The 21,560-nt window shown below is 41.8% G+C and overlaps 1 long non-coding RNA gene across 1 annotated transcript in view; it reads right to left on the bottom strand.

The window, feature by feature from the left end:
- The window catches only part of LOC138417391 (uncharacterized), a 38,017-nt gene extending 18,549 nt beyond the window's left edge, over positions 1-19,468 (bottom strand). Inside the window, exons 1-2 of the long non-coding RNA XR_011248102.1 lie at positions 18,900-19,468; positions 17,162-17,333 (exon numbers count right to left, since the gene is read on the bottom strand). This is a non-coding gene — a long non-coding RNA (uncharacterized lncRNA). The remainder of the gene's footprint in view (positions 1-17,161; positions 17,334-18,899) is intronic.
- Between the last annotated feature and the right edge of the window lie 2,092 nt (positions 19,469-21,560).

Here is a 21,560-nt window from a genome sequence, read left to right as displayed (position 1 = left end):
GGTGTTATAGACCAGAAACTACACCTTCCTGCCATCAATGCCTATTTAATGCCCTTGTGAAAGTCAGCCGTTTAAAACTGGTTTTAGAAAAGACCGTCAGAACTCTAGATGCCACTCCAAACTGAAACACTGAGGATCATCACTCCTTTAAGCCCAGTCAGCATAAAACCACTGGAGATAAGGTTTAGCCTCTTAGCCACGGCAGTTGTTCTTATCTTGGAAACCTTTGTTGTACTATTTTGGGCAACCTTGCATGCATCAGATTGAAGAACAGAGAGCATTTTGCTGAAAGCTTCCATGTGGAAAGCCAGTATGACTGGGCCCAGCCTCCCTGATTTAACGATGGTCTTAGGTTGAGTCAGAAGCAGGGCAGTGAGCAAAGGACCTGAGGAAGGATGAGAAATCTCTCTATAGAACTTTCTGCCTCAGGAAAGAGGGGCTTTTCATTTGGAGGGGGTTACTGTTCTCTTAGAGGCTCCTGAAACTAGATACCATCCTGGTGAGGGAAGAGGACGGAGAACTGGGACAACACAAATAAAAGGATAATTAATCAAGTCGCTGCTTGGCTTCTCGCCATAGCTTCCTTGGCAACATGGATCCTTCAGCTGTCAGCAATCAGTCTACAGGCAACTTTCAATTATCAACGCTCTTGGAGGGGGCAGTGATGTGGATAATCCAAAACAGCAGATAATACCTCCAAATCATTTAATTTATCTTTTGAATGATTTTCACATGTACACACATGCAAACACACATGATTCTTTCCTTCCTCATTATGTTCTGCTTAGGCCAAAAATCAAATTGATGTGCATTCCTGGGCGTACACCAATTGATAAGGAGGCTGACTGAAGGAAGCTAGTCCTCAGATTAAACACTTTCTGTGGATCATTCACTCATGGATAATCAAGTGTTTAATATATGGATTTCATTCATAGACTCATAGGACTGGAAGGAAGCAGGAAGTTATTCAAGTCAAACCCTTTGCTTTGCAGATGAATAAACTAAGTCCTAAGGCACTTGCCTAAAACCTTTTGGCTGGCTGATGCCCATGTGCTGTCATTATTTCATTCACAAGACTTGTTCTTCCACCGACTTTAACCAGTTGGTGCCCAGTGGGGAAAACCACAGGAACCAAGATACACTGTCTGTTCAAGAGCTTCCTGTGGGCTACATAGGAGGATGCTAAGGGACTGGAGGCCCAACCATGGCCACTCACTAGAACTGCCCAAAGAATATACATATATTTAATTCCCCGACCAATTAAATTAGAATCTGGAATTGGGGCTGGGCATGACATGGGGGCATTGCGGCTGAGACCCAGGCATGAGAGTTTAAAAAGGTCTTTAGGCGAATCCACTGTGCAGTCAAGGTTGAGAATCACTGCCCAGAGCCAGAATCCTGACCCCTTTCCCTACTAGCTACAGGCTGCTGCTGCTGCTAGGTCGCTTCAATCGTGTCTGACTCTGTGAGACCCCAAAGACGGCAACCTACCAGGCTCCGCCGTCCTTGGGATTCTCCAGGCAAGAACACTGGAGTGGACTGCCATTTCCTTCACCAATGCATGAAAGTGAAAAGTGAAAGTGAAGTCGCTCAGTCATGTACGACTCTTAGTGACCCCATGGACTGCAGCCAACCAGGTGCCTCCATCCATGGGTGCCGTTGCCTTCTCCTACAAATCCTCTCCAGTGGGATTTCCCTGATGATCCAGCAGCTAAGACTTCACATTCCCAATGCAGGGGGCCTGGATTTGATCCCTGGTCAGGGAACTAGATCCCACATGCTGCAACTATAGAACCCACACACCACAATGAAGACTGACGATTCTATGTGCTGCAACTAAGACACGGCGCAGCAAAATAAATAAATATTTTTTTAAAAACCTTTCCCTTTCTGCGCCCCATTTTTTTCCCTCCAAAATGGAATGACAAGGATGATAGTTTAATAGTTGCCTTACTGAGTTGTTGGCAGGATTAAATGGTTTAATATACAGAAAACACATAGAACAGTTCTGTTATGGACTAAATGTTTGCAGCTCCCCTAGAATTTATATGCTGGAGTTCTAACTTCTAATGTGATTATATTAGAAGGGGGGTATTATAAGAGAGTTTGCTTTCTCTCTGTCTGCTCCCCTATGTATGAGGATACAAGGAGAAGCCAGCCATCTGCACACTAGGAAGTGGCATCTCCCCAGATCTTGATATTGGACTTCTAAGACTCCAGAACTGTGAGAAATAAATGCTTGTTGCTTAAGCCACCCACACTATGGTCTTCTGTTACAGCAGCCCTAACTGACTGAAACATGTTTGCAGTACACAACAAATCACTATATAAATGTTAGCTGTTACTGTTGTTCTCATTACTGCCACCACTACTACTGTTACTATTATATGAGGCCCTGAACAAGAAGGAACATGCTAGGGTACTTCTGAAAACACTGGGCTTTAAAGATACTCCTGAAATGTTGGCTTGGGATCTTGAGATTAAGGGGGACTTCTTTACTCAACAAAATATCCAAGGAGAGGCATGTAAGTGCAAGATCTGGGAAAAATAAATTAGCTTCTGAAAACACACTTGGCTTCAACTTGCAGGAAAGGAAGAGCATTCTGATGAGCTGGATTTGAGAGCTATCTCTGTTTTTGTTTTGTTTTAAATTACTGCAGCATTTGGTTGTTTTTCACTTAACAATATTATTGTGTCGATTTTAATCACATGCAACAGAATATAGTCAGAGTCTGAATTGAAAGCATTACTGAGGAAATTCCCTGGTGGTTCAGTGGCTAAGACTCTGTACTCCTAGTGTAGAAGGCTCAGGTTCGATCCCTGGTCAGGGAACTAGATTGCAGGTGCTGCAAGTATGAGTTCTCATGCTGCAATTAAAGATCTCAGATGCCACAGCTAAGACCCAGTGCAGCCAAATAAGTAAATACTGGCATATTTTTAAAAATAATAATAAATAAATAAAGCATTACTGAATCACAGCTTCCTTTGAGTCCCTATGAGGTATATTACACTGAAATGAATGTCAAAATATGTATTTGCATCCCTAGGCCCAGAGTGTCAGGGAGCACTTTTGATATCATGTACTGGGGATTTTCAGAAGTTTTATATTATAATTTCACTCTATGCAAGGAGTTTTTTTATTTCCTGTGTTTTATTTTGTCAGCAAACTGATGAGTTAGGAATTATCAGCTACTGACCTTCGGAAATTGGCTTATTTACTGCTCCATAATAAAGTGGCAGTCAGTTTTATTCTATGGAAGCAGATGATGTAAAAGCAGTTTCAAGCTAGATGAAATTCACATACTTTCATTAAATGATTCCCATAAAAGTGCTAGCAAATGGGCTTCTTCCTAAATTGAAAACTATTATTTTACAGAACATTTTTCTAGTAACACATAAACCATGATGATATTTGTACATGATAAATGCCACAAGAGTTCAGAATTTAGTTCACTTCTTGTGAAGAAACAATGTCAGAGTAAACCCACGATTTAAAAGACTTCTTTTAGTAGAGAAGTTTCAAAGAATTCACTGCACATTTTGGGGGGGGGGTGTAAATCATACTGATATATTACCTACATACAGAAAAGTGGACCAATCATAAGTGCACAGCCTGATGAATTTTCACCAAGTGTATAAACCTGTGTAACGAGTAACTTTATCAAGAAGCAGAATGTGACCAGCACCCCAGAACCCTGCCCCTCATGCCCAGTACCCTCCCTCACACACCACATAACTATGATCCTGATTTATAAGGCCACAGACTAGTTTATCTTTTAAAAATGTTTTTGTATTTTAATATAAACACCTTACTGTCTCAGAAGTGGGATCATAGAGAGTGGCTTCTCTTGCACCTGGCTTTTGTCTAACATGAGAGATTCACACATACAGTCTCACGTGATTGTAGTTTGTTCCTGTTGTGGCTGTGTAGTATCCCCTTTTATAAATACACCACAATGTACTCAGCCATTCCACTAGAGACTGCCACTCTGTTTCCAGTTTGAGGCTACTGTGAGCAGTGCTGCCATGAGGATTCTAGTACTTGTATACACCCTCCTATTGGGCTACACATCTAGGAATTGAACTGTCAGGCCTTAGAGTACAGAGTATATGTGTGTTTAGCTTTACTAGGTACTTTCTGTTTTCCAAAGTGGTTGTACTAGTTTACACTCCCACCAGCAGAGTATGATCATTCCAGTTGTCCCACATCCTCACCAATCCTTGATATTATGTGTGTGTGTGTGCACATGCTCAGTCGTTCAGTCATGTCCAGGTCTTTGGAACTCTTTGGACTGTAGTCTGCCAGGCTCCTTTGTCCATGGGATTCTTCAGGCAAGAACACTAGAGTGGGTGGCCATTTCCTCCTCCAGGGAATCTTCCCAACCCAGAGATCGAACCCACATCTGTGTCTCCTGCATTGCAGGCAGATTCTTTACTCTCTGAGCCATTGGGGAAGCCCATATACCTTTTTCATTTTAGCCATTCTCCCATTGGACATTTTTTGAAAAAAGTAAAGAACCTTATGAAATATGATATTGAGGAAAGCTAAGTGTGCCTTCATACCAGGCTGGGTCTGTCCATCTGCAGTAGGGGTGAGAAAGGGGCTGCAGAGTATGACGGCAGACCCTGTCGCCACACATTCCATGGTGAAGGGAAAAAGAGAAGACAATGAAGGTGGCCCTAATTCTCACATAGCATGCTCTGATCCCTGGAACAATCCACAGATATTTGCTGAGCTCCTCCAAGATTGCAGTCTCATAAGAACCCCAGAACCTGCCCTCAAAGAGCCCACGGTAACCTTGATGCTTTGGAAGCATGACTCTGGGCACAGCAAACAGGTCAGGGAGGAACTGAGGCAGGAAGTCCAGACACAGAGGAGCAGGTGCTAGAAACAGTGAGGCAAGTTTTCTAATAGCTTCATCTCCTCAGTTTGGTCCTTTCTTGAAAATGAAGACTCCACCTCAGCTTACTTTTGAGCTTTGTACTCTGAACATTAAATACTGAGTTTCAGCTTAAGAGCTCCTAGGGGGTCTTGGACCAGGCCCCCATTTTTGGGGTCTGTCAGTCACCTTCATAGTTTTCTCTACATCTTTCTAGGGCACAGCTCCCCAGGAACTTTGAAAGTGAAAGTCGCTCAGTTGTGTCCGACTCTTTGTGACCCCATGGACTATACAGTTCATGAAATTCTCCAGGCCAGAATACTGGAGTGGGTAGCCTTTCCCTCCTCCAGGGGATCTTCTCAACCCAGGGATCGAACTGAGGTCTTCAGGAACTCTAAATGCTTACAGACTTTTGCCACAAGAGCTTGTTAAACACAGATCCGCTTTCATGACACTGCTGGCCATCCTGCATCACACCTCTGAGAACAGTGCTTGGCTCTGGAGTTCATAACTTCTAGCTGCAAAATCACAACTCCCTGAACCTTAGTCCCTTTATTTGGTTCTGTAAGAATTACATGAGATAACTTGGGTAAAATGTTTAGTATGGCCCCTGCTAGATAATGGCAAGCAACAAATGGTAGATAATATTATTAGCTACTATTTAACATCTCACTTGCTGTATTTATCCAAAGAGAGATAAAGAAAAAGAGATGGAGATTTATTGTAACTAACCGGCTCACGCAATTACAGAGGTTAAGATGTCTGAAGGTGTGCAGTCTGCAAGCTGGACAACCAGGAGAGACCATGGTATAGTTTCAGACTGAGTCCAAGTCCAAAGACAGAAGACCAATGTCCCAACTCAAAGACAACCAAAGAGAGAGAAAGTTCTCTCCACTCCCTCCACCTTTGTGTTCTATTCAGCCTTCAATGGAGGATGAGGCCCCCTCATACTGGAAAGGCCATCTGTTTACTCAGTCTACTAATTCAAATGCCAATCCCATCCAGAAACACCTTCACAGACATACCCAGAATGATCTTTAACCAAATATCTGGGCACCCCATGGCCAGTGAAGTTGACACATAAAATTAATCATCACACTTGGCAAAGCACACATCAGTTTGAGTCAAGCATCTCAACTCTGATGAGGCTGCACTGGTACCACAGATAAAGCCACATCAGGGAAATACTCCTCCGTGGTCAAGGCAACTCAGGCAGATACACCCATGGGTTGAGGACGGGAGTTTAAGGAGTGATCTATTGTATTTTTATCTCTGAAAATTCTGTCTTCCAGAACCATCAGGTGTATTGACTTGATCCCAGTGTTCTAGGAATTTTCTTCCACAGTTTGTTAATTTGTCTACTTCTTATAAAGCAAGAATATAGAGTGAAGACCAACAGCATCAACCTTTCTGGTTGATTTGTCATTTTCCAAATTTAAACCTCAATTTTTCTCAATCTTGATCCTATTCTTTGACATCATTACTTTTCCCACTTCTTCTTTATATAGTTTAAGTCTCCAGATGTGGTTTTCTCAAGTGGTTACTGTATAATCATGAAGTGAAATGTTAGTTGCTCAGTCATGTCTGACTCTTTGCGACCCCATGGACTGCAGCCTGTCAGGCTCCTCTATCCAAGAGATTCGCTGGGCAAGAATACTGGAGTGGATAGCCATGCCCTTCTCCAGGGGATCTTCCCAACCCAGGAATCGAACCCAGGTCTCCTGCATTGCAGGCAGATTCTTTACCATTTAAGCCACAGGGAAGTCCTACTGTATAATTCTACATACTCCCAAAGGTAAGCTTGGAATTTTCCAAGAAGCCCAGCTCCTGGCCTAAGGTGGAGCTGGATGTTGACACTTGGATGACTTGCTGAGATTATCTAACAAATATTTATTAATATGGGGATTCCCTGGTGGCTGAGTCAGTAAAGAATCTACCTGCAATGCAGGAGACCTGGGTTGGATTCCTGGGTTGGGAAGATCCCCTGGAGAAGGGCATGGCTACCCACTCCAGTAATCTTGCTTGGAGAATCCCTTGGATAGAGGAGCCTGGTGCACTGTAGTCCATGGGGTCGCAAAGAGTCGGACATGACTGAGCAAATTTCACTTTTGTTTATTAATATTCACTTGGATTAAGGAACCATGAAGGCCCCAAAGACCTGAAAGATTGCTCTTGAGGGGCTCACAACCATGAGGAGAAAATCATTAAACAGGGCACAAGGGCAGAAGAGTAAAACCAGGGTAACCAACACTTGTCTTCCCCTACTGCTTACAGGCTGTGTGAACTTAGACAAGCCTTGTATCTTCTCTGAGCCTAACTTTCCCGATTTGCAAAGTGGAAACAGTAAAACTCTTCTTTATTGCACACTGGGAGGATTAAATGAAACAATATTGGAAAAGCAACCAAGCATGTTAGATGGCATAGCAGGCACTCAATAAACATCCCAATCATAGAGTAATACTTGCACACACCTTAAAAATCTCAAGATATGTTTAAAACTGGGGAATATTTTCAATTAATTTAAAAATTGAACTTTCACACATATCATTGCCATGTTAACTAAACACACACTTAATGGCAATCATTAGTTCCAAGGACCAACTGACTAAGTGTTGGTAATCTGCAGGGTGACAGTTATAGACCGGGCAGGAAAATAGCCTACCTTCACAGATTACTTTGAGCAAATTTGACCCCAAAAGTCCAAGTTTTGATATGCAATATTTAAGTTTCATAAGATATTTATCATATAAAAACATTGAAGACAATATTATGTTGAAGATACAGGTAATAGAATGTTCTAAGTAACCAATATTGTGCAAACTAATTCAATGAAGTTTTCTTTCTTTCAAAAACTGCCCATGTGAGTATTACCACACCTTGTTTATTCACACCGATAAGCACTCTTGGAAACTCATAGAACTTTGGACTTTGTGGAAGTGAACAAACTTTAAAATCTACTTATTGCTAATGCTGTTGGTAATTGTGCTTAGAAACTGTTTTTCCAAATTTGCTTTGCACCTGAGAACTGTCTGCAACTGGCAATAAATACTATCAATAAAATACTAAAGTTTAGTAGTTGTAGATTCAACTATCTGTTCAGTTGCTCAGTCATGTCAAACTCTTTGCAACCCCATGGACTGCAGCACGCCAGGCCTCCCTGCCCATCACCAACTCCTGGAGCTTGTTCATATTCATGTTCATCAAGTCAGTGATGACATACAACCATCTCATCCTCTGCCATTCCCTTCTCCTCCTGCCTTCAATCTTTCCCAGAATCGGGGTCTTTTCCAATGACTCAGTTCTTTGCATCAAGTGGCCAAAGTAGTGGAGTTTCAGCTTCAGTATCAGTCCTTGCAATGAATATTCAGGACTGATTTCCTTTAGGATGGACTGGTTGGATCTCTTTGCAGTCCAAGGGACTCTCAAGAGTCTTCTCCAACACCACAGTTCAAAAGCATCAATTCTTCGGCATTCACCTTTCCTTATACTCCAACTCTCACATCCATACATGACTGCTAGAAAAACCATAGCTTTGACTAGACAGACCTTTGTCAGCAAAATGATATCTTTGCTTTTTAATAAGCTGTCTAGGTTGGTCATAGCTTTTCTTCCAAGGAGCAAGAGCCTTTTAATTTCATGGCTGCAGTCACCATCTGCAGTGATTTTGGAGCCCCCCAAAATAAAATCTGTCACTGTTTCCATTGTTTCCCCATCTATTTGCCATGAAGTAATGGGACCAGATGCCATGATCTTCATTTTTGGAATGTTGAATTTTAAGCCAGCTTTTTCACTCTCCTCTTTTACCTTCATCAAGAGGCTCTTTAGTTCCTCTTTGCTTTCTGCTATAAGGGTGGTATCATTTGCATATCTGAGGTTATTGATATTTCTCTCTGCAATCTTGATTCCAGCTTGTGCGTCATCCAGTCTGGCATTTTGCATAATGTACTCTGCATATAAGTTAAATAAGCAAGGTGACAATATACAGCCTTGACGTACTCCTTTCCCAATTTAGAACTAGTCTGTTGTTCCATGTCCAGTTCTAACTGTTGCTTCTTGACCTGCATACAGATTTCTCAAGGGGCAGGTAAGGTGGTCTCATAGTCCCATATCTTTCAGAATTTTCCACAGTTTGTTGTGATCCACACAGTCAAAGGCTTTAGTGTAGTCAATGAAACAGACTCGGGAGGCTCAGTGTGTGGCATAAGTCTTCTTGGAGAAGGTCACCATTAGCCCCACCACAGAGCCACCAAGCAGACGACCCACAAGCTGGAGAATAATTATACCAAAGAAGTTCTCGCACTGTTGCAAAAGTTCTAGGGCCCACCACAGATTCCTCAACCTGGGGATCTGGCAGAGGGACTGAGAACCCCCAAGGAATTTGACTTTGAAGACCAGTGGGATTTGATTACAGAACTTCCACAGGACTGAGGAAATAGACTCTCGGAGGGAACAAACAAAACCTTGTGTGCACCAGGACCCAGGAGAAAGGAACAATGACCCCATAAGCAACTGAGCCAGACTTGACTGAGTGTCCAGGAGTCTCTGGCGGAGGCGTGGGTCGACAGTGGCCTGCTGCGCAGTCAAGGGTACTGAATACAGCAGTCCAGGGAGCTGCAGCATGCTGGCATAAGTCCTTTTGGCCTTAGGCCAAACTACTGGCAGGAAACACTGCCCCACCCATCAACAGCAAATTGGATTAAAGATTACTGAGCATGGTCCCATCCGGTCCCATCACTCCATGGGAAATAGATGGGGAAACAGTGGAAACAGTGTCAGACTTTATCTTTTAGGGCTCCAAAATCACTGCAGATGGTGACTGCAGCCATGAAATTAAGACGCTTACTCCTTGGAAGGAAAGTTATGAGCAACCTAGATAGCATATTCAAAAGCAGAGACATTACTTTGCCGACTAAGGTCCGTCTAGTCAAGGCTATGGTTTTTCCAGTAGTCATGTATGGATGTGAGAGCTGGACTGTGAAGAAGGCTGAGCACCGAAGAATTGATGCGTTTGAACTGTGGTGTTGGAGAAGACTCTTGCGAGTCCCTTGGACTGCAAGGAGATCCAACCAGTCCATTCTGAAGGAGATCAGCCCTGGGATTTCTCTGGAAGGAATGATGCTAAAGCTGAAGCTCCAGTACTTTGGCCACCTCATGCGAAGAGTTGACTCATTGGAGAAGACTTTGATGCTGGGAGGGATTGGGGGCAGGAGTAGAAGGGGACGACCGAGGATGAGATGGCTGTATGGCCTCACTGACTCAATGGACGTGAGTCTGAGTGAACTCTGGGAGTTGGTGATGGACAGGGAGGCCTGGCGTGCTGCGATTCATGGGGTTACAAAGAGTCAGACACGAGGCCTGGAGTGCTGAGATTCATGGGGTCACAAAGAGTCAGACACGACTGAGAGACTGAACCGAACTAAACTGAACTGAGCATGGTCCCACCCATCAGAGCAAGACCCAGATTTCCCCACAGCCAGTCCCTCCCATCAGGAAGCTTCCACAAGCCTCTTATCCAAATCCATCAGAGGGCACACAGAATGAAAACCATAGCACAGAAAGCTAAATAAACTGATCACAAGGATCATAGCCTTATCTAACTCAATGAAACTATGAGCCATGACATGTAGCGCCACCCAAGATAGACGGTCATGCTGGAGAGTTCTGACAAAACATGGTCCACTGGAGAAGGGAATGCAAACCATTTCAGCATTCTTGCCTTGAGAACCCCATGAACAGTATGAAAAGGCAAAAAGATTCAACTATCCATATGGAAAAAACAGATGTGTTCCCAAAACTTGACTAAGAAAGTGAATTTTTAAAGGGAATCCTCCTACACGGTTGGAATGTAAATTGGTACAGCCACTATGGAAAACAGTATGGAGGTTCCTCAGAAAACTAAAAATAGAATTACCAGATGATCTGGCAATCCTACTCCTGGGCATATATTCAGACAAAACTATAATGCAAAAAGATACATGTAGCATTCTGTTCATAGCAGCACTATTCATAATAGTCAAGACAAGGAAACAACCTAAATGTCCACCAGCAGGTGCATAGATAAAGAAGATGTGGTACATGTATGATGGAATACTACTCAGTCATAAAAAAGAATGGAACAATGCCATTTGCAGCAACACCTAGAGATTATCTAAGTGAAGAAATTCAGAAAGAGAGAGACAAACACCACACAATATCACTTATATGTGGAATCTAATACACCACACAAATGAACTTAGCTACAAAACAGACTCACAGACATTGAGACTTGTGGTTGCTAAGGACAACGGGATGTGGAAGAGTGACAGACTGGGAGTTTGGGGATTAGTAGATGCAAACCATTATATATAGAATGGATAAACAAGGTCTTGTGTATAACACAGGGAACTATGTTCATTATTCTGTGATAAACCATATGAAAAAGAATATGAAAAAGATTGTATATATGTATATATACATGTATATATGTGTATATACATGTATATATGTGTATATATGTGCATATGTATGCATGTACATATATGTATATGTGTATATTGTGTGTATTGTGTATATACATATGTAAATACATATATTATGTATGTAAATCACTTTGCTGTATAGCAGAAAATTAACATAAGATTGTAAATCAACTATACTTGAATAAAATAAATTTTAGAAAAAAGAAAGTGAATTTCTAAATATAAGCTCCCTATTTTCTAATTGGCTTTACCTATTTTTTTTTAATAAAGATGTTCCTTTGGAAAATATTCTAGCATAAACACGTAACAAAACATACATGCATACATTAAACAAAATTTTTTTCACATTGAGGTGAGGAGTAATCGTTTCAATTCTGTTGTTTAAAATCGCTATTGTACAGACTTCCCTGGTGGTCCCATGGCTAAGACTCCACAGTCCCAATGCAGGGGGCCCACATTCAATCCCTACTCAGGGAACTAGATTCCATATGCGGCAACTAAAAGAACCTGCATGCCACAACAAAGATTGAAGATCCTGCATGCTGCAACTATGACCCCTTTGCAGCCAAACAAATATATTTTTTAAAATAATTATTGTACTGCGAAGTGTAAATGCAAAACATTCAAGCTTTTAAAAGACATTTTGTTGCTTTTAAACATTGCAGTAGCAATTTCAGATATACATAAAAATATCTAGAGGATGATTCTTTCTGTGCCCACCTATCACTCAGCCCCAACAACCGTCAACCCCATGGCCAAACCTACTTCATTTACACTATCATCCACTTCCTCCCTCCCATATTATTTTGAAGCAAATTCCAGACATATACTTTCACTTATAAACATTTCAGGACTCATCTCTTAAAAATAATGATTACTTTCTTTTCAAAGTAAACATAACACAATTATCACATCTAAAATGATTAACAATAAGGCCTTAAAGTCATCAAACGTTCTATGTTCAAATTTCCAAGGTCTCATACATGTCATAATCTAAAATTTTTTAAAAATCAAAATCCAAGTCAAGTCCATGCTTTGCAATTGTTTGACGGGTCTTCTAAGTCTCTCTCAAATTACCAGTCCTCCTCCAATTCTCTTTTTCCCCCTTGCAATTTATTTTCCAAGAAACTAGGATGTTTGTCCTAATGAGTTTCCTCTCTCAGGATTCTGCTGATATTTCCTGGGGTGGCAGGAAAAGAAATTTTCCTCTCTATTTTCTGTAAATTAGTAGTTGGAAGTTTGATCCACATGTGTGATTTTTAAAAAGTTTTCTTTGGCTTTCCTCCTCTTTTATTCATTTAAGTTTACTGAATACCTACTATGTGTCATTATTGATGATTGCTATGGAAACAAAGATGCCTCAGGAATTTAGATGAGTGAAGAAAACAGAATTCTGTATGCAAACAGAATTATAATCAACGTGTTCAGTGTTTAAAAAAAAAAAATGTAAAAGAGCCGCTAAGGGAATGTCAGAAGGAAGCAACTGGCTTGCCCAAGGGAGGCTTCTTAAGGTGGTGACTTTTGAACTAGGTTTTGAAAGATGAGTAGGCGTTTTCCAGATGAGAACATAGAAATGAAGGGAAGGCAATTTCCAATCCAAGATAGCAGCACATCTGAAAGTAGAAAATTGTATAAGGAAATAAACACAGCTCAGAGATCTATCTGCTAAGGTAGGACTGCTGACAGCAGAGTTCCTGACCTGGATTCAAATACCTTGAACCACCTCTCCCCTATTTCTGCTCTAGGAAAATTAGTCTCTAGAGGAGTCTTTTACAGAATTGGTCATCGCAGCCAGGGAGAGCAGGAGCTGAACATGGAAAAGATTCCAAAAGCAGCAGAAGGAGAGAGAGCTCAGGAGATCTGAGCACTCATGACAAAGCTTGGGCAGCACCCAGCTGGCCTGGCCTGTGCCTAGGACCTTTGACATGCTGAAACTGGCACAATATTTTACACATGTATTCAGAGGCAGCCTTTGGTGAGATGGTCAGGGAAGTACGGTTTATTCTGGTCCCTTCGGCACATTCCTCTCATCTTGCTCCTATCTGCCCTGGCTCCCAATAAGGGCAGAATCTGATTCTGCAATATGAGAAGATGCCTGCAGGAGAAAGAGAACTGGAGGGAAATGTGGGGGAAGGAATATGAAAGAAGCAGAAAGCTAGGGCAGCCCTCTAGGTACAGTGCTCCTGGTTTCTCCCAGGCTGCCCCTCTGAGACTGTGTCAATACCACTCTAATCACTAACAACATCCCCTCCACCCCCGACTGCTGGACTATTTGTCACTTATTTTTAACATGTCATGATCATTTACTCCTTTGATTCCTCTGCTAAGAAGCTCCCATCTCTCCCTTCTCCAACTGGCAAACTCCTCCTCATCTTCAAGGCCTGCTCACTGGCCCTCATCCCTGGATGACCTGCCCTCAACACCGTGCTCTCACAGCACATGTACACATTTTGGCTCCTACTTCTTTCACTCTGTTATGACCATCTGTTGAAGTCCTCTGTTTCTCCATTTGACTTTTCCAAAATAGGACTGTGTTCCATTCACCTTTAAGCCTTAGGGCCGGGAGTGCTGGCACAGAAAGATATTCAGTGAGCATTTACAATGTGACTACCTGAAAGGATTAACTAGAAAAGCTTGGTCTGCATCCTTTGTGTCACTCCACCTTTCCCCATCCACCACCACACCCTGGCCCAGTTACAAGAGGGCACTGTAGGTGGTGGTCTAGATATAATATCCTACATGGCTATTGTGGCATTGAGTCCTGAAACTAAGGCCCAATATCAGGTATGTCTTGACATCCAGGGAAAAATTGGGAGACCTCTAATGGCTAACCACAAGTCCCCTTCCCCACTCTGCTCCAAAAGACAAGGTCCCCCAGCCCAACAACCCTCATTAACTGGACCAGGTGCTAATCCCTAAACAGTAGATTTCAGTTCCCTGCCTCCCAGCCCTGAGAATTCAAATAAGCTAGTCACATCCTCTCATGGAAATCAGAGGGCACTTTGCCCTCTTGATACTACAAAAAAGCCTACTCCCCACCCTATGCACAGCTCCATCCCCAGGTGCAACCTTTATGTGGCCCTGTGCGGTGTCCTCCTCCCCATGGCTGTGAGTGTAGATGGCCAATAAACTGCTGTCAATCTCATCTGCCCAGAGTCAGGGGTTGTGTGTCTGGCCATCCCCGAAACTCTAGGGTGAAACTCTCTCTCACCAATGGCATTGAATAGGAGGTGATTAAAACAACCATTGATTCCAGAGGAATAGCTGTGATGGAGGGAAGTAGAAGCCAGGTTGGTAGGGATGTAGAAAACCCAGAAGTCTTGGTTCACCTTCCTCATGAGTTTCCTATCATGCTGAGTTCCTGAGCTCTTAAGGTAGTACTGATGATCTGTACACCGTTCCTGTGCTATAGAAAAAGTCCTTACCAAAGTGCGCATAGTAGTAGTAGTAGTGTTAGTCACTCAGTTGTCCAACTCTTTGTGACCTGGACTGTAGCCCACCAGGGTCCTCTGTCCATGGGATTCTCCAGGCAAGAGAATCCCATGCCCTCCACCAGGAGATCTTCCTGACCCAGGGACTGAACCCACAGGCAGGTTCTTTACCACTAACACTACCTAAGAAAAAAATGTGTGTGGACCTGGGTAAAAGTTTATGAATAACACTACATGTTAGGTAATCCAGATATTTCAAAACATAGCAGCCATGGAGTGAAAGTATAACTTTTCAAAAGGTCTTTGGCTGGGAATGTCTGTCTGGCTTAGACCAAGCTAAGTTTTGTGAGATTGCCGGGTTAGACTCCAAGAGAGCTCGGGGCTGATTTCCTTATATCCCATACTGCTCTGCCCTCTTTAACCCAAATTAACCCAAGGGGAATCCATTCAGGAGCAGAGCACTGCCCAGCTGGGGTAATCCAAACAAGAGTAGATTTCTTTGGCTTGAATTATTTCCATAAATGCATCACTTCCCACCTGGCATTAGTGTTAGGCCAGTAGAGTTATACTGCAACTGGCCTTCAAGTCAGTGAAATAACAGGCTCCTCCCAAACAGCAGCTTTGAGACAGAAACCACAAGTTCAAGATGCAAATTAGCATCCCCTCACTTAATAAGATGCTTACTATATAATAATTCTTATTATACAGTAATAGAAAAATGGGGAAATGACAACAACCTAAAACTAAAATGAAGAAAACTCCAAGCTTCAGGAATCTATCAGAGTGATGTTCTCTCTTTAAAAAGGCTTCCTTGCTGAATTACTCATGTTTAGTGCTATGGTAACTAATTTCAAAAGAGACTTAGTGTTAGCAAAAAGTTCAGATACCCTCCACAGTTCAAGTCTGTAATTCTCTAGGTAATTGCTCAAGATCAGCATGGTGTTGCTCTTTGATGTATCGGCCACAAATAATTTCAGCCCAAAGTGTTCTGTCGTCTCTTGTAGATAATTTTTAAAAGGTTCTTTGACATCCAGAGAAGTTGGATACATCTGACAAATGTCTGAGACACTTTGGATGAGGTTTGAAATCATTTTTTTTCTGAGTAAGGATAGTATATTAAAGGTAGAGAATGAGCTGTACTCATTTTTTCAAATTCCCTACATATGTCCTAACATTTGCATGTTACTATGAGTGGAAACACTATTTTTCACTATTTCAACTTATCTTACTCTATGGAGCACTTCATGAAAGCTAGCAATAACTCTTATGAGCCTGAAAGGTGGATTTATTAATTTAAGTAAAACCTAAGTGAATAATGTTGCTTCTCTAGTTCCACGGCCCTCTTTACTCTTTACCAGCACCCTTGTAGGAAACTCAGAGACAGCACTGTAGACAAAAGTGGCGTGGCATAGCTGCTCTTCTCTTATTTCTTTACACATGGTGTTTGAATCTATGTATAAATATTGCTCCATTCACCTTTATTACAGGTACTGACTTAACAGAGGAGTTATAGGAACTTGTCTACAGTGCCTCAGAACTAGAAAAAGAGCACAGAAATCTGAGCACTGGAGATCCCTGGAAAATTCTAGAATGCAAAGGGACACTGATAGCTCTCATCCTTCACTCCCAGACATGCTTACATCTAAGTGAGTCAGTGAAACCCAGGCTTGGGGCATCCTTTTCCCCAATCTTCTCAGAGGAAGACTGTGGTTAGAAGCCTGGATTGCAATCCTGGTTTTATCACTAACAGAGTATCCTTTGGCAGAAAGGATACAGAAAGTTCCTCTTTCTGGGCCTCACTTTGTCTGTAAAGACACCGGACCAGATGATCTTCAGAGGTTAAGATGGTTCCACAGTTCCTCCTATATCCTACCTTTTTTGGATATACCTCATAGTTATAATAAAGTGCATACATTTTGACAAATGTCCCCTGTGTATACTGTTGTTCTAGTCACTAAGTCATGTCCGACTCTTTTGCGACCCCATGGACTGTAGCCCACCAGGCTCCTCTGTCCATGGAATTCGCCAGGCAAGAATACTGGAGTGGGATGCCATTTCCTTCTCCAGGATATCTTCCTTACCCAGGGCTCGAACCCATGTCTCCTACATTGGCAGGTGGGATTCTTTAACACTGAGCCACCTGGGAAGCCCATATACCACCACAATCAAGGTACAGAATATTTCTATTGTCCCCCAATGTTTGCTCATACTTTTTGGCAATGATATGCTTTTTTCCACCCCCTAGATAAGTTTACCTTTTCCAGAAATTCACACAAATAGAATCACATATAATATACTCTTTTGTATCTGGCTTCTTTCAAAAAGCAGAACCATATACCCTTTGCAATGTGCCTGGACCATTCTCCCATCAAGAGTAAAATCTAGGGCTTACCTGTTGGTTCAGTGGTAAGGAATCCACGTGCCAATGCAGGAGACATGAGCTCAATCCTTGGTCTGGGAGGATCCCACATGCCGCAGGGCAAGTAAGCCTGAGGGTCACAAGCCTCAGGCTGTGCTCTAGAGCCTACAAGCTACTGAAGCCCAAATGGCCTAGAGCCTGTGCTCTGCAACAAGAGAAGTCACCGCAATGAGAAGCCCAAGCACTGCAATCAGAGAGCAGCCCCTGCTTCCCATAACTAGAGAAACACCTAGCACAGCCAAAAATAAAGAAAATTATCTTTACAAAAAGAGTGAAATCTATTTTCCGATCCTTTGACTCCATGTTGGCCCTTGGACTTGCTTTGACAAGCAGAATACAGTGAAACTGATGGTACGTAATCCCTTTTACTCCTTGGAAGACAGCCACCAACTAAAAATGCTAGACAACTGAATGATGTGTGACCACATGGAAAGAGAGTGAGGGAACACTTGGAGGGGAACAAAGGTGCCTCACCCAGCTGACAGCACCAACGCCCGGAAGTACATGAGGTCACTTTGGGTCATCCAGCTGAGGCACCCCTGTCAAGACGACATGGAACAGAGAAGAGGCATCCTCAGTGAGCCCTGCCTGAATTCCTAACCCAAAGAATCGTGAGAACATAAAACAGTCTTTGTTTAAGCCACAAAATGTGGAGGTGGCTTATAACACAGCAGTAGTTAACCGAAAAGGTGAGTCTTCTGCCTGTTTTCTTTTAAAGTCCAGTGGGATTTCTTTCAGGCCAAGACTGTTAGCTAACTATATAAGTGTTTTACCTTAAATCTCTTCTACTCTCTTATTCCCTTCTTTCTTTTTTCTTTTTAACTGTGATATATTTGGCATGCAACATTAGTTTCAAGTGTTAATTAAAATGATCCTATATTTGTATATATTGTAGAATGATTCTATATATTGTAGATTCTATATCTATATTCTATATATTGTAGAATGATCACCACAGTAAGTCTAGTTGACATCCATCACCACACAGTTACAGAATTTTTTTCTTTTGATGAGAATTTCTAAGACTTACTCTTTAGCATCTAATAAATACACAATACAGTACTATTAACTATAATCACCATGCTGTACATTACATCCCCTGACAAATTATTTTATAACTGGAAGTTAGTACCTTTGATCTCCTTAACCCATTTCTTATAAGTCCCATCCTTCACCTCTCGCAACCATCAGTTTGTTCTCTCCATGAACTTGGTGTTTGTTTCTTTGTTTTTTAAAAATTCCAAATTATAAGTGAAATCATATGGTATTTGTCTAACTTATTTCACTTAATATATTGCCCTCAAGGTCCATCCATGTTGTGGTCTTACTCCCTTTTCAGACTGTTATTCCCTAAGGTGTCATAAACTGCATCTAACCACACATTAACCCTGTTACTTAGACGGACTTGAAAAATGTAGCATGTTTTTCTTAGATTTCACTTCTACAGGATTAAAAAAAAGTTCAAATTCTTTCCCTCTTCCCTTCAGATCCAGTGGTCTGGCATTTGAATTATAGCATATTCTACAGAAAAGGAGGCAGAGTTTGGGGGCCAACAGCTCTCACTTCAGACCTAATGAGCTGTATGGCTCTGGACAAGTTTGAAAGCTTCCTGCACCTGATTTTCTAAATATAAAGTAGAAAATCTCATGTGCTGCTAGGGAAAAGATAAACTGCAAAAACATATGGAAAAGTTATTCAAGAGCAGAAGTACCTTTCATTTCCATAACTCTGACAGGTCTTCTTGCAATCTTATTTGTATGCCCTCCATGGGTCAAGTTCTCTGTCACAGGGCTCAACACGCAAGATACATTCACCCATCACCTGGAAGACAAGATAAACACTATTTCTGCCTTAGAGCTTTTTATTGGGAGATGTGAGCAATATATGTGTATTAATATTTTGCTTTGCTACTCTCCATAAATATTCTGTGGTGGGCTACTATGACCCGTTATGGTCAGGGAAAATCTAGTGAAGGGAACATTCTAACAGAAAGGTGAAAGCTGCAGTTTACGTGAAGAGATGCATTGGCTTGTGGGATACTTAACTATAGGGCTTAAGACTTTTAAAAATCACCTTTAGCAGTAAAAGAATTATGGGAGTCCTATCTCCCTAAACACAAGTCTAAAACAAGAATCAAACTAGCCATAAAATAAAGGTTCAGTTCAGTCGCTCAGTCGTGTCCGACTCTGCGACCCCAAGGACTGCAGCATGCCAGGCCTCCCTGTCCATCACCAGCTCCCGGAGCCTACCCAAACTCATGTCCATTGAGTCGGTGATGACATCCAACTGTCTCATCCTCTGTCATCCCCTTCTCTTCCTGCCTTCAATCTTTCCCAGTATCAGGGTCTTTTCAAGTGAGTCAGCTCTTCGCATGAGGTGGCCAAAGTATTGGAGTTTCAGCTTCAACATCAGTCCTTCCAATAAATATTCAGGACTGATTTCCTTTGGGATGGACTGGTTGGATCTCCTTGCAGTCCAAGGGACTCTCAAGAGTCTTCTCCAACACCACAGTTCAAAAGCATCAATTCTCTGGTGCTCAGCTTCCTTTATAGTCCAACTCTCACATCCATACATGACTACTGGAAAAATCATAGCCTTGACTAGATAGACCTTTGTTGGCAAAGGTAAGGAAGCTCAAAGTTTCTGATTTGCACCATGAGAGTTACTTAGAAGCTTTGTTTGAAATATGAATCTTTCTGGGTTCCCCCCAACCCCTCTCATTTTTTTCTTGGTGTCCATTTATCCGGGTGTCCTAGGACAGTGGCTCCCAAAGTGTAATCCTAAACCAGCAGCAGCACCATCCTCCGAGAACTTGTCAGAAATGCTAATTCTCTGGTCCCACCCCTAATTTACTGAATCAGAACCTCTGATTGCTAGAACCTAGCAATCTGTATTATAATAAGCCCTTTCAGGTGATTCTGAAGCCCTGAAGTTTGAGAATCACTGCCCTAAACAGATTCTTGAGCTGCCCACTGCACTGTGTCTCAAACTACCTTTTCATTAGAATCTCCTGAGAGCTTTACAAAAACACCAATGCTGGAACTCTAAATCCACAGATTCTAAGGTCAGGGGTAGGCCCATGAAACCAGTATTTTTTTAAAAGTCCCCCCGGGGTGATTCTAATATGCCAACCAAGGTTGAGAATCACTAGCATGTTGGGAAATTCATCTCTAATTCCTAGGTTTGAGCAACTGGGGGTTGGGAGTAGGGCTGGAGGAGGGGAGGGGAGGGAGGACAGAGAGGCTGTCTGCTTCCTCGGTTCAGGCTGAAGGGAATTAGCAGGAATATAGGGATTATTCAGAAGAATGTGTAAGCAAGTTTGAAACATAACATATTTAAATGGGGAAAGGGGAGTGCTGTAGTTAAGCCATAATCTTCAAGGAACATTTGGGCCAGTGAGCAATTTTGGACTGAATGAAAGGGAAAAAAATTAGAGAAAAATGGTGAAAGACTAGGTAGTACAACTAAGAAAATTCCTTCTGCTACTGTGTTGTGCACTAGAATCTTCTTGTACATTTCTCTTCCAAATCTCTAAGCCAACATTCAGTTTATTCCTTTTTTAAAAATCTGGAAAAGGAACACCTCTACTTTAAAAAACTTAATATTGGTACAGTGGCACAAGAATATGCCTGCCAATGCCAAGAGGCAGGAGATACAGGCTTGATACCTGGGTCAGGAAGATCTCCTAGAATAGCAACTCACTGAAGTATTCTTACCTGGAGAATCCCATGGACAGAGGAGCCCAGCAGGCTACAGTCCAAAGAGTCAGACATGACTGAGCACACATGCATCCTATTCTCCACATAATATTTCATTGTGTTTTCTTGTAAGATTGGTGTCCTTAGGCAAAGTCTGGGTGAAGGAAATATTCTCATGGAAGGGTGAAAGCTGACTGAACAGTAATTATCTTCACTTATACAACAGAGAAATGAAGGAAACAGCAAAATCATTTTTAAACTTGCAAAAATTATAGCCATAAATGCACATTTTAGAAATGGATTCTTTTTGGCAAAAAGCTATGTTTTTAAAAGGACTTGATTTTTAAAACGGATTTCATCATGTATTTTTGTATGTTCATATTTTGGATGAAGTGAGGGGCAGAACAAAGAAATGTTTTGAAAAAAGTGGTAAAGTAGATGGCAGATGAAAGGTGAAAATAAGAAAAAAAAAAGGTAGTGAAAAGATGAAAGGGTCTAGAAGTAGAACAATATAAAATAGGAGAGGAATTTTTTTTTCCACTGCTTTATCTGCAACACCTAGAACAAGGAATAATGTCAATAAATACAGTATATTTGTTGAATGATCTTACATGATACCTCCAGTTCTGCATACCAGAATGAGATGATTACTGGTTCGCTGAGAAATTAATATA

The sequence above is a fragment of the Ovis canadensis genome, chromosome 13, assembly GCF_042477335.2.
Source record: "Ovis canadensis isolate MfBH-ARS-UI-01 breed Bighorn chromosome 13, ARS-UI_OviCan_v2, whole genome shotgun sequence".
Lineage (NCBI taxonomy): Eukaryota > Metazoa > Chordata > Mammalia > Artiodactyla > Bovidae > Ovis > Ovis canadensis.
Note: the sequence above shows the minus strand (reverse complement) of the source record. Positions and strands in the feature narration are given on the sequence as shown.